Source organism: Mesocricetus auratus, unplaced genomic scaffold (assembly GCF_017639785.1).
Source record: "Mesocricetus auratus isolate SY011 unplaced genomic scaffold, BCM_Maur_2.0 Super-Scaffold_100676, whole genome shotgun sequence".
Lineage (NCBI taxonomy): Eukaryota > Metazoa > Chordata > Mammalia > Rodentia > Cricetidae > Mesocricetus > Mesocricetus auratus.
In genome coordinates this window covers 177,285,770-177,302,990 of record NW_024429266.1, presented here as the reverse complement: position 1 = coordinate 177,302,990, position 17,221 = coordinate 177,285,770, and the positions used below count along the sequence as shown (strand labels likewise).

The following is a 17,221-nucleotide window of genomic DNA, read 5'->3' as shown; positions in this document are numbered from 1 at the left end:
TGGATCTCTGAGTTCAATTCCAGTCTGATCCACAGAGCAAGTTCCAAGACAGCCAGGACTACACAGAGAAACTGTCAGAAAAACAAAAACAAACAAACAAACAAACAACCTTTCCTTAAAGTTAGTTGATATATGCTAACATAGTATAAAATGATCTAAGTAGTTAGGGACAGCAAATGTTGAAAATAATACGAAAATCCCTAAAGTTTGACATTGTACATTGTCTCATTCATACTCTCCTATTAAAGTAAACTATTTGGTTTCAAAATGGTAAAACATAAAATCAAAAAGGAGTGATCATCCTCCTCACTCACCCACCAGGTTAGGCAGAAGAAAGCTGATCTAGGAGTGTGCAGATCCTAAGAAGAGGAGGAGTACATGAAGGATCCTTGGGCACCTTTGTTCCCCCACCCCCAACAGTGCCCTTGTCCCTCCTCCCTGGCAGTTCTAATGGGGCCCAGTTAGGAGACAGGGGCTTATGCTGTCTTCCCCTCCACTGACTCACACAGTTCTGACACCCCGTATGGTGCTCAGGAGTAAATGATCTATGGTAATGAAGATGCTGAAGGAGACACATGCCTTGAGCTTATCCATTGAAGATGGTGTGGAGTTTACCAAGTGGAGAATGACTTGGCCCAGAGAAGGTCTTTCAGGAGATATTTAACAATTCTATTTCCTAGCTGGGCGTTGGTGGCGCACGCCTTTAATCCCAGCACTCGGGAGGCAGAGGCAGGCGAATCTCTGAGTTCGAGACCAGCCTGGTCTACAGAGTGAGTTCCAGGAAAGCCTCCAAAGCCACAGAGAAACCCTGTCTTGAAAAACAAAAAAAAATTCTATTTCCTTAGGAAAAATGGCATCTGTGACCTTCAGTAAGTTATAGAAGCCTATCTGGAGACATAAGTCACTCTGTGACAGCCATCTAGAGGGCTCTTGAAGGTTGTACTGGGGGCTGAGGCTCAGCACTTATGTGTTGAGCTGACTATGGTTCCCTTACTCGGTTCCAAACCGGAGTTTTTAAAAACTCCTGTATCACTGTTTGGGATAGGATCCCAGGAAATCTGAACCAGATTCCACTGGATTTGGGATACAAACATAGGCAAGGCCACCTACAGGAAGCATGCACAACGATCAAACCAGGGTGTCTATCTAACATGATCCTGCTCAGAAACGGCCAGACACTTTAAGACATAGGTATTTCCCAGAGCACAGCCAGAAGAACAACTTCCTAGATCCAATGTTCTGTAGAAAGTCCAAGGCCAGCAGGGCTCAGACCTCAGACTGGCCCACACTAGCTCTCAAGCAAGATAGTTAGGTCTGGATTCATTCCACTCCCCAAGCTCTCCACCTTCACTTCAGCTACCCTTCCTTTCAGCAGCCAGGGCTCAGCAGCTTGGGCATCACTAAAGGATCTCACCAGAGATACTGCTGTCTGTGGTTTCCATCACCATCAACCGTGCTCTGCAAATACCCAGTGCAAAATTCCAGAAATCAACAACTCATGTTTGAAATTGTGTGTTGCTCTGTAGGTGATAAAATCTCCTCTCCTACCATGTCCAGGACACAAATCATCACTCTGCCCAGCATTTTCACAGAGTGTACACTACCAACTCATTAGTCTCTTAGTGCTGTCTCAGTTACAGATGAAAGCCGTAACATTTACAGGGCTCGCTGTTATACATGGTTTCAGATACCCACGGGAGTTCTCAGAGCACACCCACAACTACCGTGTGTAGCACATTCTGTGAACCACAAACCTAACTGATAGACAGCATAATCTTGGGAGCATGTATGACACCGAATCACCCAGTACCTCACACTTGTCTCCTTTGCATCCCCAGACTTCTTCAACTTGTGGTGTGAGATGCTGCCACTATTACTCTGAAGACCTGGAATTTAAACACACTTTCGAAGAAGGCTGTCCTGGTAAAGGGTGAAAGTGGGTTTGCTTTGCAGAAATTCAAAACATCTAGTTGCATTTGAGTTTCGGGTGAGTGAGAAGTTGAGATTTTTTTGTTGTTCTTGTTAAAATAGTTCACATTTCATGGGGCATATTTATGCTGAAAAGAATTATTTATTGTTTATCTGAGATGAAAGCTTTCCTAGGTATCTTGTAGTATCTTTGATGGATCTGAGAACCCTACTTCAACATCTATACTTTAAGAAGCACCCCCATGGGCTTTCTGCCCATTCAGAACATGTGGATAGAAAGAAAAGGGAGGTGTATTCTTGAATCAGCCACTTTCTCACCGAGGAGATATCTTGAGTTTTATCAAGACAGGATGATGGATGGTAGTGTGTTGATGTGATAGGATCAGGTCTTTCTCTGTTCTTTTTTCTGCAGTTCAAGAAGACACATATCCAAACATTGTTTCTCTTAAGCATCACCGGTACCCCTCAGCCTCCAGCAGAGATGCACAAAGCCCAGGCACTGACATCTGTTCTGATATCATATGCATGAACTGATTGTGGGGAAGGAAAAAGTGGTACTCTGGAAGACAGAGAGCTTGTGAACAGTATCCCAGTTGAAAACCAGGAAAGAGGACAAGAATTTCTGTGGAGGACTAAGCCTGATGCCTGTACAGACAGTCCCCACTCCCATGTCAGATAAGCCAGACTTCTATCCTTGCTGTTATTTAGAGGAGAGTCCTGTTCTTTGTTCTCCACTCCATGATACTTTGGCTAGATATCAGGAGTCTGTGGTGCAGAGACTCCCCAGACAAACTTTCAAGGCCAAGTTGGAAGATAGGTACCACTGAGAGCCTCACCCAGATGTGAGTAGAAGGACTCTTGTAAAAAGGATTTTTCAGCACCTCTGAAGCATCTACCTAACCCTTCACCTACCTTATCATTTGTCTTAGTTTTGTTTCTATTTGTTGTGACACAATACTCCATAAAATCAACTGAAAGGAGAAAGGGTCTATTTGGCTCAAGATTCCAGGTTGGAGTCCAACATGGCAGGGAAGTCTCAGCAACAGTGGCTTGAGAGAAACCCTCACATTGTATCCAGAGTGAAGAACAGAGAGCAACAGATTAATGCATGTGTGTTCAGCTTTCTGCCCCCCTTCCATTCACTCCAGGGTACACCCCATGAAATCATGCTCTAAAATTAAGAATAAGTCCTCTCATCCCAATCAAAACCCAATTCCAAAAATGTCTTGTAATATAATGTGACCTAGATAATTCCCTTAGACTATATTCCCAGTGCTTCTAGACTGTGTCTAACTGGCAACAGTAACTTTAATACCATCCATCTATCCATTCACATACATAGGCATCTATTTACCCAGCCATCACCCGCCAATCTATCCATCCACTCACTGTCTATTCACCCATATGCCAACTCACCTCTTCCATTTCTCCATCCATCCATCCATCCATCCATCCATCCATCCATCCATCCATCCATCCATAAATACCTTTCTCCTTTTATTTCTTCACCAGTCTCCACCACCATCCACACATCCACCCATCAATCCATCCATTATACTCACTCATATTTTGGTTGTGAGCCTAGCCTTTAACAGCTGAGCCATCTCTCCAGCCCATACTCACTCATATGCAATCAGCAATTCCATCTGCCTAAGCTGCTATGAATCCATCCATCCATCCATCCATCATCTATCCACCCATCCATCCATCCATCCATCCATCCATCCATCCACCCATCCATCCATCCATCCACTCAATCATCATCATCTATTCATCTATTTACCATTATCTGGTTCTTTCTCTTCAACCATTCCATACCAGTGACTTGAAGTTGTTCAAAACTTAAAGGGCTTTCTCCATGATGAAGATACATGTCTTCTGCAACTTGGACCAAAAGGAAAAATAAACAGATCAGGGTCTCTAAACATGAAGGTCACTCAGCAAACTTTAGTCTTGTGCAGATTGAAACCTTAACCTTTCATTTTGCTGAAGCTCTATCCCTCTCTGAAAGGTAGGAAGCATGGTTGGGAATAGCCACCCAGTTGAGAGGGACAGCATCTGAATATATCTCCCTGCCTGGGTCCATCCATGAATTTCCTCCATAAGTTAAAAATAAATAGAGAAAGAGGAAAGAAACAAACCTTAACTTCTGTTTACCCCTCTGCATTTAATGAACAGTTGTTAACATGACTGAAACCATCTGATGATTTTTACCAAATGGAAAAATCTCCCTACAGGGGCAATAAAATAAATATTCAGGACAGAGAGAGGCGGTCGTAAAAGGCATTACCCGGTTGTAAACAGAGGCGGGTTGTAGTGATCTATTACCCCTGCCTTGGCAGCTTTCAACAGTTCTGGGATTCCAGGAGGGGATCTGACCCAAGGCAATATTTACTTCTGTGGCTTTCTCGGCAGGTCATTGTGGGTATAATTCTGTCGACCAGTTGACTGGAGCTGAGGTTTGGAGCAGGAAGCCGGAACCCCAAACACTCATAACTCAGGAAGAGTAAGGCACCCTTCCCAGGGTGTGCCAAGAAAAGCACATGGTACTGTCCTGGCTGTCAAGGTGAGGGTCCCGCACAACCAGGCCATTGTCAGTGGGATATACAGCTTGTTTGTATTTGGGCCGACGGTACCGATGGTTGACACATCTGTTGGCTGTATTTCAATCTGGAGGCCCAGCTGTGTTTGGTGTTCTACTGTGCAAATGCATGATCATTTCATACATCTTCATGCACAGTCTTAGCTTCCCTTAAGGACCCTGAAGTTTAAAGAGAACGTGACACTTAAACTCACAAGGACAAGGATTCCTTCTGTAATGACCAAGCACTACACTGGTTCTTGAACTGACCACAGTCGGTAGCATCCCTATGAAAGCTTCACTGTCTCCAAATGTTGGTCAGGACAAAATGATCACTGGGACGGACCACACAGTACTGCAGACAGGGGTGGTGTGTTCACACCATTTTCTGAGGCAGTGCGCAGGTTCAGAGTGAAAGTCGTCTCTCAGGACAATGTGAGTCAGCCTTGAGGTCTGGCTTTGGTCTTAACTCCTCATGTGACTTAAAGAGCTTCCTCTCTGGGGCCAGCTTGCTCCTGAGCCTGACCCACATGATGGAAAGAGAGGACTGACTTCTGAGAGCTTCCAGGACCTCCACGTTTACCATGACGCGTGTACGTGCACGCACATAAATAAGGAAATGTAATTCAGGTTGTTTTTTAAGTTTCGAGGGCAGTTCAGTAGACTTAATAGAACAACTGACCATAAAGAGCAAAATTGAGCCTCTCCTCATCCTGTTGAACAGTCTGCCACGGGGACTGTAGTTCATGGAAACCCAAGTGGGCTAGGATTGGAGCTTGGGACAGACTGAGTACAGGTGGGCCATGGCACCAACTCCCATTACTCTTCGACAGGCAGACCTTCCTGGAGCATTCTTGGCACAGTGTTCTGGGCTTCTGAAGACCAAATCCCTCGTCCCTACCCTTGTGGACCTGAGATGTTTGTGCCTAAACCCAGACACAGGTTTCTAGAATGCAATGATTAAGATAGGCATTGGAGAGTGACAGAAGCTGGAGATGGGGGCAAGGTCTGTTCTTTCCTGTGATGGCAGCATAAGCTCCACATGTCCTGCAGAGGTGTGAGGGCATCTGTTCTTGTTTATCACTTCCCAATTTATGGCTGACTCCTGAAGCAGCTCTTTCGTGTGTGGTGAGGCAGAGTGCTCAACTCCATCTGCAGCTGAGAAATCTAGAACTCACGACGGGGTCTGAGGGTGGTTGCCTGAGTGGAGGAGGCAGACAGTGCGTGGAGTAGCATCTCTTGGGTGTGTGTTTCCTGCAGGCTGGAGCACGACGGGAGGGCTGCAGAGCAGTGAACTTTCCTCCACGTCCTCCGGCATATCTGACCTTAGTGTGTCTGTCAGTCAGCTTTATGCAGCCGTAGCGATTTCCTCAAGGTTATTACTGTAAAAGGAAAAAAACTGGGGGCTGAAGGATGGCTCAGCAGTTCATAGGCTCTTGCAGAGGATCCAAGTTTAGTTCCCGAAACCCATGTCAGGTGACTCAAAATTACCTATCACTTAAACTCCGCAGAAATCTGACACCTCTGCCCTCCCTGGGTACCTGGCACACCGGTGTAGACACACACGTAAACATGCACATGTGAACACACACACAATGTAAAATTATTTTTTCTTAAAAAAAAAAAAGAGGAGCCGGGCGGTGGTGTCGCACGCCTTTAATCCCAGCACTCGGGAGGCAGAGCCAGGCGGATCTCTGTGAGTTCGAGGCCAGGCTGGACCGACAGCCTCCAAAACAATACAGAGAAACCTTGTCTCATAAAAAAAAGAGGAAAAAAGACTTTATTTTGACTCAATCTTGAAAGTTTATGGGTTGCTCCCCCCATGATGGCAGACAGCACAAGGTGGAGCAAGCTGTAAGGCTGGAAAGGGAGAGGGAAGGAAGAGACCTGAGTCTCATGATTCCCTCTGGTGACTCGCTGGCAAACACCAGAAGACCTCTCCCTGGGCCTCATTTCCCCACAGCCCCGTCCAGGAAGTAAGAATTTACACATGGAAGAACTTTAGTGAAAGGTACGCTACAGCAGCAGGACATTGGTGGGAAATGATTCCCTTCCAGCAGGCCCTGGGGGCTCCTGAAGACTTTCAGAGGACCTGGAACCCCCCTAAGCCTTCATACAGGGGCTGCTCAGGCAGTAGTCTAAACAGCCAGATCCTAGCCTGAGTCCCAGGGAAAACCAGCCTGCCTAGGGTCCAGGAACACTTTATCCTTGGTCAGCTAGTGTTGGAGAAGGGGAGGAAGAGGCAGAAGAAAGCAGGAATGGAGGCCCAGGGAGCCACTTGGAGGAGGCTGGGGAGCCACTGAGAGGCTGGGATGCACATACTGCCCTGACTGGGTCCTCAGGAAGAAGAAGAAGAGCCAGCCACCAAGGGCAGGGCTGACCTGGGGATGAGCCGCCACCTGCTTCTTCCTCTCCTGGGCTGTAGGAGTAAAACTCTCCTGTTGCTTTCCTCCATCTAGCCAGGCCAGGTGTGTGCTTGCCCTAGAATACATCTGGGGCCAGGAGGTAGAGCAGGCTGTGAACAGCTGGACCAATTCTGGGAATGATGGTGGACCAAAAGGAGAGAAAGGAACTTGTTTATTCAGGCGGAAATGCTTCATGTGTGCAGAATTTGACCTCCATTTCCAGGGTTCCAGATGGTAGATGTGTTTAGTTTTCAGAGAAAGGAAGAAGAAACTGGATGGAAAACCAATGGTCGGACTTCACAGAGGCCTGCTTCTCAACTCGAGCTCAGAGGAGGGATAGTGTCTCTACCTAGTGAGAACATCCAATGTGTCTGTGGGAAGAGCCCATCCCTCCTAGCCCGAACTGGGCAGCAGTGTCCTGGCAGGATCACACAGCAGCTTGAGGATGCTAAGCCCAGTTTGGATGAGTGTGAAGGAGAAAGAGGTAAACTTGGAATCATGGCCAGCCCAAATCTCTACACTCAAGTCTCTGGACTGTGTGGCCTACAGCTACAGATCAGGGCTATTTTGAGCTCAGTGCGGGCCTAGGGATTTTCACTTTTGGGAGGCTGGTTTCAGGAAAGGAGGTCAATATTGAGCCAGGCTAGCCAGCATCCTGGCTTTGGACTTTTGGCTTCCATAATGATGTATTTTCTTTCTTTCAGTATCTGCTTCTACCAAGTCCTAAATGCCATGTCTTTAGTCCGGGAAGTTCTGTTGAGCACCAGGATCTCTAGTCTTATGTCTGTGTGCCCTGGACATATAGGACTGTCCCCAAGGGTGCCAGTGTCCTTACCTCCAACCTCCCCTTCTATGGTGAGTAACTTAGCCATCTTTCTATTGCTGTGAAGAGACTCGATGACCAAGACAACTCTTATAAAAGAAAGCTTTTAATTAGGGGCTTGCTTCCAGTTTCAGGGATTTAGGCATGGTCAGTCATGGCGGGGAACATGGCAGGAGCTATGTCCTGATCCATTCGTAGACACACACACACACACACGAGAGAGAGAGAGAGAGAGAGAGAGAGAGAGAGAGAGAGAGAGAGAGAGAGAGAGAGACTGGGTCTTGCTTGGGCTTTGAAATTTCAAAGGGACATACTTCCTCCAGGTAGATCATACTTCCTAATCCCTCTAATTCTATCAAAGAGTTCCACCCCGTGGTGACAAAGCATTCAGATATATGAGCCTATGGGGGCCATTCTTCTTCAAAACACCACAGTAAGGATACTCACAACCCAGGAGTATCCTGGAAGGTTTGTTCTTCCCTTCTAAGGGTCTATGGTTTGTATCTTGAAAGTCTCCCTAAAGCCCATATATTAAAGGGTTGATCCCCAAAGTGGTGTCTCTGGGAGGTAGTGGGACCTTTAGGAGGAAGGGCCTATTGGGAACAAATTATGTTATTGGTGTCACTAGAGAGATATTGGGACCCTGGTCACTTTTCCTCTCTGCTTCCTAGGTGTATGAAGTGAACTTTCTCTCTATCACAATGTCCTTTGTTATCATGGACCCAAGGCAGCATGGCCAATTGTCCATGACTGAGACCTCTGAGACCATGAACCAAAGCAGATCTTTTCTCCTTATAGATTGTCAGGAACATTTTTCCACAGTGACAAAAATTGACCAACACATGAGGTAACTAGAGGTTCTGGTGATGGCACATCTAATACTACTTTCGTGCAAAATCCAAAAGTCCTGGAGTACTCAGAATCCTTACCTGTAACCAGGAATAGCATGGAAGCCCATCCCAAGGCAGAAGAAAGGACCCATCTGAGAAGCAGAGGCATATAAGTCAGCACACCTCCCTTTGCCAGGGCCAGGTTGCTTGACATTAGAAAGCAGAAAGGGTAAATTTGGGCTTTACCAGGAAGTACCTCTCCTGGCTTCCCCATTCCTTCCAGCTGCTATCTGTAGGACTGGCTGCCTCTCAGGCATTGGCCCAGGATCTTGAGCCAGACCAGCATAGGCATGCTCGTCAGTGAAGAGACAGGACTGTAGGGGCAATAGTTAGAGCGTGCTATGTCAACTAGAACAACTAGTGAAGGAGGTTTAGTTCAGCTGAACGTCACAGGGTAAGAGATGTTAAAAGTAGAGTTGAAGTGGATAGAGTGAGGCATTTGGGGGGCAGAGGAATGAGATGGAGGATGGGGGTTGTGTTGGAGACAACAGAGCATATCTGAGGGGAGCACGAGAAGCAATCATAAGGCCAAAGAAGGAGTAGGTGATCCCAGAAAAGTTAGACTTGAGAACAAGAAGGCACTCTTCAGGTGCCAGTGTTCCCCATGTCCCTAGCCTGTGGCACTAGTAGATTCTAAGAAGCAACGTGCCTCTCCATTTCACTGTGGCCTGGCTTCGTTGTTTCCCAGGAAGGGACCTCAGGAGCACCCAGGATGTCCTGTCTGTGCTTTCTTTCATATTTGAGACCACGCTGTCACCTGCTTCACTAATAAGAGCAACCCCAAACCATGTCAGCCTCATCTGCCCAAGCTACACAGCAGGATTGATGATCTCTGCACGGTGGGCCGGGCTTCTCTTGCCCATGTTGTTCTCAAAGATAGCACAAGCCCCCTGTGGGTGGCTGGACCTCAGAGCCACCCTGCTCTTCTCTCAGGAGACCCTTCCCATCTCATTCCATCAACTGAACCTGGAGAAGATGTCCAGGACGACTCAAGACTGGCCCTGGCAGACAGCATCTGGGAAGGTGGCTTAATTCTTCATAGTAAGAAGAAAAGGGAGCCCCTCCACCCTCAAGGCTTGAGAGTGGGTCACTGAGATCAGTGGTAACATGTGGCATGTCTATTTGTGATGTTTTCTGGGTCATCCAGGGAGAAGGAATAAAGGAAACAGGGTCAGGCAGAAGAGAGCTCAGGCTGTGAAGGAGTCTTAAGAATTGTTCTAGCTGGCCCTGAAGGGGCTCCAGCTCCTAAGAAGTGGGGGGCCTCCTTCTGCACCCAGTCTGATGGGTTGTTGGCTGCTGCTGCCCAGTGAAGACCAGTGATCATGGGCAAAGTTCTTTCAGATAGAGTGGCCAGCAATGGCTTCAAGGTGGCTATCAGCCAGAGGCATATGTAGAATCTTGGAGAAACTAGTCTTTCAGTCCAGCAGCAGCCACAGTGAGCATTCAGCTTGTTCCTCTTGTCTTGCCAGATCATGCCTCAACAGGGCTCTGTGACAGAAGAGAAGAATTCTTGCAAATAGTAAGCTAACACATGGGGCTGGCCAGCTTGGTCAGCCTGTGGGGACAGGGCTTTGGTGACGTCTCAGGATGTTCAGTGGGAATTTCACGGGACACTGTGGATTGGCCAGGCTTAAGTGATTTTGAGAAATTTTTATCATGGAAACAGCAATAAAAATTCCACCAGCTTGCTGGAGCAGCGTGTCTACAAACCTTTTGCAAGGCGTTTTGTATTAGCCAAACATTTTTACAGTCAGAAGTGACTAAAACGCAACCAAATTAACTGAGGCTATGGTTGAAGAGGAATTTATTAGTTCTCATAAATAGACCAGAGAAGGGAAGGCAGGAGAGGTAGGCTGGGCCCAGGGGAGTCCAGATCACCTACTCCTCCATCTATGGATCATGCAAGGGGAGGAGAGCCCTCGCAGCTGGTGTCAACATCCTTCTGGGGTACAGTAGACCTGGGTGGTGTGGCCCTACCTTGGTCTCAGTTGGAGGGACATCCTTGCTCCCCTCTCCTACCTTAGCTGCTGGATTGCACATGATCCTAGTAAGAAACAAGGCAGGACTGTTTGTTGAGAAATGCTGGCCATTTCAGCAGAAGCATGGACAATAACTCCAGGCTAGCTCTGCTAGATTCCGGTCCAGTTCCTCCTTTGTTTTGCCACCTAACCAGTCACACAGGCTTGTCTCTCTGAGAAAATTCTTACAGGAAGGAAGCAAAGAGTCAGTGACATTTCTCTAGATCCCGTCTTTTGGCTTCTTCTCAGGTTTGATGCTTTTCTATTCAGAAAGGACTTTAAAGAAAAATGCTCAAGTGTTTCCATTTCTTTTGAAAGACCAGTTTCTTGAAAATTCCTAAGTTGACACTCAAAATTCCACAAAATTAAAAACATACATTCATCAGTACGAAATGTTCAAAACCCTTCAAAACCTCCTTACTGCAGTTAGCAGAGACCACGGGGGAATTGGCAAGTGTAGGGGCTGGAGCCTGGCCAGCTGCTGAATCCCACCCAGGCACTCACAGCTGGCCAGTAGTGGCTTCAGGACAGCACCACCCCCTGTCCCTTACTGCTGGCTTTCCCACACTGTAGCAAGGTACCCGGGGCATCTGGGCACAGGCAATGTTACCTTTCCTCTGGTGACAGATGCTGGCAAGGCCAATCGGCACAGCATGGCTTGCGTGGGTGCTCTGTGGGTGCTGGAATTCCAGCCCCTTCACCCGGAGCTCACAGTTAACCAGGATGTGGTCTAGCAGTCAGGTCCAGAGTCACTGGTATTCATAGTCATTCCCTGCCCTGCCCCACCCCATGGTCCACAATGAACCATCTTCTAAACTTGTGTGAAGTCATCAATATATGAAATACTGAGTGACAGAGGGTTTGAAGTTAGGATGATTGAAAATCTATTATGTATGAACATACACCATGGAAATAGTCCGTATTTACTACAATAGACATATAGCACACTCTGTTAATCAGACAACTGTATCATCAGTTGTTAATCTAAGGAAAAAAGAAAAACAGGCTCAGGAGACATCCGAGATATGCCCAACTCTAGAATGGCTGAACTGCTTGGCCTGTGAGTCCAGCTGCCTGCCTGTCTGTCAGGTAGCTACTCCTGCTGCGTTCCAGAGAAAGTCATTTCACACCGAGGCTGCAAGGCTGCGAGCAAGCATCCTCATTTAGCAACAGGGCTGAGTGAAGCCTTTTGCTGCAAGGGGATTAAACCTGTGTGAGCCTTGTAAACTGAGAAGTGGTGTTCCCTCACCCTTGGAGGTGTCATGATTCTTGTCCATGAAGCTGGTCACTATCCAGGGAACACTGGTGACAAGGGTATGCATTTTAAAATCCCTCTAGGAGAGAGAAGCATATGACTCCCTGGCTGCTTAGCCCACATCCCTAATACAGGTTCCTATTTTTATCTGTAAGCGAGTGTGAACCTTCCAAACAAGACTCTGACCCTAAAGCTCAGAGCATCAGAGAGACCTCACCCCACCCCCTCCAGCCACACAATCCAAATGCAAAGCACTAAAGACACTCTTAGGACTCCATCCTCCAAGGTAACACTAGGACCCTGACACTATATGAACCTGGAGTGACCACGAGGAGAGAGATTAGCAACCTGTGACAAGTGAGGTCAGAGATGCCATATGACCCGAGATAGTCAGTGTTGTCATCTTTGACACAGAGGGCTGTAAACGTGGGGGAAGCTGGTCCCCAAGCCTGGGTCTTGGTTGTAATTGACCCTGGTGAGCCCGGTGGTGACAAAACCTGACTGTTGGCACAAAGACCTGAGAAGCCTCCCCGCCCTCTCGTGGACCTGTAAACAGAGAGCTCCAGAGACAATGCAGGTGCCAGACGCGTCTCCACCCCTAGTGACAGATGCTCTTTCAAGGAAGGCCTGGCTCACTTGCACTTCAAGGTAGATATTTGTTTCCTCCCCAAAGGACAAAGCCAGGGAAACGCCTCACCCCTCCTGTATGCCATGCTTTTCAAGGCCTGTTAGTGAGGAGCCGAGGGCCAGGCCTTAAAACATAGCCAACCTCACAGCACACCAAGGCCAGAGAGCTGTGTTAGGGGGAGTTTCAGCCGTCCGTTTCCTAAATTCATACCAGATGAGTTCCAGAAGATTAAAGTTATTGCAATAAGCCCCAGGGAGCCAATCATGCTCTGCCTTATAACCTTCTTGGTTTACAGTGTCATTCACACAAATGGCTTTCTACAGGGTCTTGAGGAGACACGGAGCCTGTGGAGTTAGCAAGGGGTTCAGATGAGGCCTGAGTGAAGCCTTTTGCTGCAAAGGGAGTAAGCCCAAGGAGGTCCCAAGAAAGGGCTTGATAGAGCCGACAGCAAGCACAGGCCTGGTGTGTCTCTCACAGCTAGGACAAGTGTCCAGGAATGAAGATGTAGCTCCCTAGTGTGCCCAGTTAGCCTAAGGTATGGTGTTCTTGGGGTGGTCGTTTTCTAAACCTTGAATTTTAAAAAGGGACTAAATGCCAGAAAACACGGGATAAGCCATAAACTGGGAGATCTGGTCCGGGATTTTTTGTATCTGTTTTGTCCTTTGATGCGGCTCTCATGTTTTTAAATACTAGCTCTGCCCTGCTCCACCCCCATCTCAAAGTGCCCTGAGACGCCGAGGATAAATCTTCCCAGTTCTCACTTCCTGTGTACAGTGTCCTCGGGACCTGGACCACCTCCAGAGACTTCCTGCGGTACCCAGAGAAAGCTCTCTCCCGGACACACTGGAGGTCACCCCCACTCTCCAGGACCCCAGGGTTCCTGTTTCTTAGCACCTCAGACTAGGCAGCCCTTGCCTCTATTTTCTAGAAAATTCTCAAGTGAAGAGGGTTGGAATATACTCAAGGACCTGCAGGGTCTCACCCTTGGCTCTCTGCTCGACCATCCGGGTCCCAGGTTCACCTCTAAACTCTGAGACATACCAGGGTGCCCCACATTGGCGTCCTCAACCATCCCGAGGCTTCATAGTGCATGTGACCTGAGTGGTATGTTTTTTTCCTTTCTAGTAAGATCTCGGCCTCACTTGGCTCCCTGACAGAAAGCAATGCTGGAGGGATCCAGCAAAGTCAGGATAGCTCTTAACTCCCAATTCTCACTTTGTCCTTTTTAATGCTAATATTTAGGCGGCCCAGGTGGGGGTGGGGCACTGAAAAAACGTGTCTTCGGCTTTTCCTTTTCTGTACTGTTTTTGATTTCCATGTCAGACCTGCAGAGACAATCCAGGGTCCCTGTTCCCAACCTCCACCTGGGGCACACCATGCTGAGGGGCAGCTAAAGAGATTTCTTTCGAATGCGCAGGAAAGGCTGGGGCAGGCTTGTGTGGGTGTGGCTCTCACAGTCAGCCTTGATTTGGTTTGCACTTTAGGCATGCTGGTCACTTGGGTCATTTGCCTGCTCTTAGAAAGTGGGCACTTCAAGTTTGTGTTCATAGCTGGGCTGTGGTGGTTTACGCCTTTAATCTCAGCACTCAGGAGGCAGAGGCAGGTGAATCTCTGTGAGTTCGAGGCCAGCCTGGTCTACAAAGCTACACAGAGAAACCCTAGCTCCAAAAAGGAAGAAAAAATGTGGTCATGAATAGAATTGTACAAATCTGTTTCTCTTTTGTTATACCTGTTTGGATGTGGATATTTGTGCTTTCTCATACTCTAAGCTACTTCACCCGCGCCCCCCCTCACCATGCTCCCACCCTGACTATATTGACTCTGTTTTCATGTTACTGGTTTGTTTTTCCTGAGTGGGCCAATTGATGTTCCTTCTCTCCTTCCCAACCAAAGACACATATTGCTAGATCTCTGATTATGGAAAAGAGCAATCATTTCCCTTTATCCGAGGGAAAGATATGCCAAGACCTCCTGTATATATCATGTCTCTCCTATAGACTCATATCTATTATGAAGCTTAACTTATAAATTAGACACAGCAAGAGATTAATGTAATACGCAATAAGAAAATAGAATAATTATAAAGAAGACATTTTAATGCAAATGTGAACGTGCTCTCTCCTTTGTACTGTGTCTTGGTGTGTTGCTTATGTCCTTCTTCCAAGGACTTGGGAGGCCTCCATGATATGCAGTGAGGTAAGGGACACAGTTATTCTGACACAGATTTAGACTACTTGAAAACAAACACTGGCTTTGAAAGCAACGTGACAAATGAGAAGGCTGAGTGATTATCAGCCAGATAATGTGTATGTTGTGGACACTAGCCCCGTAGGCATTTTACTTCCTGGGTAGGAGAGAGTCAGACAGCATGGGACTCCCTTACATTACTTACTTTTGTAGTTCTCCACTTGATATTTCTGGACTGCAATCAACCTCAGACACCTGAAAAGGCTACCACAGAAGAACAGGAAATCTGAGTCTGCTTCAAAGAATTCAATTCCTGGAGAAGACAAACAGATCTAGAGGTAAGGAAAGATGATGTATCAAGTAAATATTAAAAAGTTTCCTACCCAATAACTTCTCACCTGTATCAAAGATCTTACCACAAGCAGGAATAACAAAACAGGTTATTATTAATTATATAATCTAGACATCCTAGATTGTCTGTGAAAAACTAACTCTTAACTGCTGGCCAGCTAGGACTGCACTTCAGAAATCAGAGTTGAAACAAAGTCAGACAGCGTGAGATTTTTAGCTGAAGGAGGGAACTCTTTGCTCCCAATGAGGCCCATTTGGATGGGGGGATAACAAATCCTAGCCACTGTCATCTTCTGTCCAGCACTGGTCAGAGTGAGCAGAAGGACAAAAACAGTGCCCCCACCATAGAACATCTTGTCTCCCTGACCCAGGCTTCCATGTGAGAAACTGAGATTTGGAGCTGCATGGTCACAGCATGAGGTCACAGGAAACTACCAAGGAAAAACAAAAAGCAATGAAGCCAAAAGTTCTTGACCTACAATCTGTTTTTCAATCTGGATTTTCAATAGCATCCCAGATGTTACAGCTCTGTAATATGTCTTATTTCATCTTTTGAAGTTATACAATAATCTAAAAACTCATCAATACTGACATCTCAAAGCTCAGGAGGCAGGAGAATCTCACAGAGCCTAGTATGGGTACAATGTGAGAACTTGCCTAACAGCTCAGGGCAGAGAGAGAGCACATAGCTTGATGGTAGAGCATTTGTCTAGGATGTGTAAATCACTGAGTTCAGTCTCAACACTGCAAACATACACACACACACACACACACACACACACACACACACACACACACACACAAGAATTATGGGCTGAGACAGCTCAGCCTGTGAAGGTGCTCTTTGCCAACCCTGAACCTTTGACAGTTCATGGCCTGAACATTCTCTGCTTTATGCTTTCAGTTAAAGATGTGATCTCTCAGCTTCCTGCCCCTGCTTCTGTGATTGCCACTTGATGCCATGGCTCTCTGCCTTAGAGGAATCTCATCACTATGTAACTGTGAGGTGAAATAAACTCTTTTGTAAGTTGTCTTGGTTACACTGTGTTATCACAGAAACAGAAAAGTAACTAATATGTCCTCCTTGTCCTCAACTAAATTAACACACACTCATTTCCTTATCAAACAGCACATTTTTCAGGTCTTTCCATTATTTCCCGTTGTAGATCTGAACAAAGGGAGCAAACAGGAACCATGCCATATTTTAATGCAAATTTAAGCTATCCTGCTTGAAATTTCCTCCACCAAAGAAATTAGTTCATTGCTTTTGGGTCCTGCTTCATTCAAGTTCCTAGATAGATGGAACACAGAGTCTTTGCTGGGACATAATATGAATGGCTGCTTCCCCAGTTTCTCATGCCTGGTTCCTCTCTGAAACCTCAAGAGCTGGGTCTCCCTTGTCTCCATTTCTCTAGGAACTCTGACCTTCCTAACTTCTACCATAATGGCCCATTGACCTCTGCTTACTGCATCCTAGGGCTTTCCCTAACCTATGACTCCACACACATCCACATTTCTCTCTAGTACCTGCTCCAAAGGCTAGCCAGCTTTGTGGCCAGTAACAGATGCTATGAATCACTCTGGAGTCTGGTAGTTCTCAGCCTTAGCTCAGTAGGCTGATCAACCTCTGCCACCACCTTTTTTTTTTTTGGTTTTTATGAGACAGGGTTTCTCTGTTTTGGAGGCTGTCGGTCCAGCCTGGCCTCGAACTCACAGAGATCTGCCTGCCTCTGCCTCCCGAGTGCTGGGATTAAAGGTGTGTGCCACCAACGCCCGGCTGCCACCACCTTTTTTAATTTCATACCTCTAGAGCCTAATGCACTGATGCTTCAACAATCTGTGCTGGTAGGAGACTAGGAGGTCAGATGCCCTCCTTGTGGCAAGGAACCAATCAGAAGTTAGCTGGCTTCGGGTGTGCTTTACAGACAAGTTCACGACAATGATATACAGAGCATAGCAACCTCCCTGGGAGGGCCTATGGGCCATAACAACCACTTGACCAATCAGCACAGGGCAGGTCGTCCAAGTCTGGAAGTGTACCAATCCCGAGACTGTTGCATACCCCTAGACACTCCCCTATGCTGCCCTATAAGATCCCTGCCTCGTAATTTCTCGGGGTCTTTTCTCCAGCCATTCACTGCAGTGTATGGATGA

At 46.9% G+C, this 17,221-nt stretch overlaps 1 long non-coding RNA gene across 1 annotated transcript; it reads left to right on the top strand.

Annotated features, from left to right (window-relative positions):
- Positions 1–7,531: 7,531 nt before the first annotated feature.
- Positions 7,532–16,098, top strand: LOC121137279. The gene is made up of 3 exons (XR_005874535.1): positions 7,532–7,770; positions 14,930–15,054; positions 15,972–16,098. It is a non-coding gene; the product is annotated as an uncharacterized LOC121137279 (long non-coding RNA).
- The last annotated feature ends 1,123 nt before the right edge of the window (positions 16,099–17,221 follow it).